The sequence below is a fragment of the Melopsittacus undulatus genome, chromosome 9 (genome assembly GCF_012275295.1).
Source record: "Melopsittacus undulatus isolate bMelUnd1 chromosome 9, bMelUnd1.mat.Z, whole genome shotgun sequence".
Taxonomy (NCBI): Eukaryota; Metazoa; Chordata; class Aves; order Psittaciformes; family Psittaculidae; genus Melopsittacus; species Melopsittacus undulatus.
Genome location: NC_047535.1, coordinates 40,041,505 through 40,043,090, shown reverse-complemented (window position 1 = coordinate 40,043,090; position 1,586 = coordinate 40,041,505).

Below are 1,586 nucleotides of genomic sequence, written 5' to 3'. Positions count from 1 at the left end.
CTGAAGCAAGGTCCTATCTCTAGGAAAGTTACTAAGCACAGGTTAGGTCTTTGAAATGCAGGTAGGCTGTACTGCAGAGAAAAGCAGAAATCAGTAACTTTTAAACACATTCTGAAACGTAACTAATTTTAACCAGTTGTCAGTAATTAACTATATTTTAGCATATATTTTACATTAAAAGACACAAGATTTATAGGCAATGTTTACCTGCATCAGGAGATGCGACACATGCTCCATGGAGTCAAATCTGAATTGACTGCAGTAGCAACTCCATCCTAACAAAGAAGTTATTAGAAGCATAGATGAACTTATGGCCTGCTTCACACAGGGGTTCTAGCCAGGTGAGAACAGTCCTACCCAGCCTTCAAAACCGGAGCTTGTTTCACTGCTGCACCAACTCCAGAGGTGTGGGGTGTCCAACAACTGAAGAATTGATTAAAACTTGCAATACTTCAGTTTTCCAAGTAATACTGAACAAGGCAGTGTTTTAGGAGCAATGATGAAAATCTGTAAGACAAATTCAACTAAGCCCACCTCTTTTTACTGTTGAGCTACATTCTAACTCCTGTGCTTCCACTGAAGTGAAAGCTATACTACATGGTTGTCATGAACTTCAAATCCAGAAGGAAATGTGACTGCATTTGACTTAAACACAGCAAAATACAAATTCCATGGCAGGAAGTGCACGGTAAGCACTAAACCAGAAAATGGAAGACTGTTTCTCAACATACAGCCTAATTCCATGTCAAGCACATCTACATTACTATTTAAAGTTCAAAGCACCTCCAATGCATTACTTAGTGTTTTGCAATTTCCAAGGTAAAGCCCTAACACATATTCCCTATTTACACAACAGGTTACCCTCAGCAGAATCAGAAAGAACACACCTTCAAATACGTTGCATTATATGCAGCAGGTTCTCTCTGGCAGTATTAGGGTCAGGTCCCAAGCTACTGTGGACCAGGATTCTTGAGTTTTGTTTCCTACAGATGCTAGAAATAGAAGCTAAATCCCAAACCTGCAGAGCATTGAGGCAACGTGGGAAAGAAAAGCACAGCAGGAAAAAGTAGGAGGCAAACAGTTCTTAGAACAGAGCACCCCTTCACAAACATCATTTCCATCTGAACAGCCAAAAGCTTGGGTGCACGTGATGTGTTTTTATTTGGTGCCCAGTGTTTATCTGATTGCCTGAGATTCCATTTTCATGTTCCAATTGCCTGAGTGCCAAGGTTTATCTCTGCTGCTTTTGTGCCTATTTACTCAGGTTAACTTGGCATTTGCCTTCCAGCGCCTGAAAGAGTCACACTGAGAAGCTGTGTCACACTTTTCTCTCTTAAAAGCATAGAGGTGCTGGGAGTACCTGCTCTCCATGCCCTTGGATCTGAGTAGCTGTCAGCCACTTTATTTCCTACAGGGTTTTTTTGAGACTCAAGCAGCTGCACTAAGATATGAACAGCTGAAGCACACTGTAAAATTTAACAGGAATTCCCCTCAAATATTCAGAAACATCACTAACACTGAAATAACTTGTGCAAGCAAGATACCAAAATATTACATGGAAGCAATGCTGCTAAGCACCCAGGACA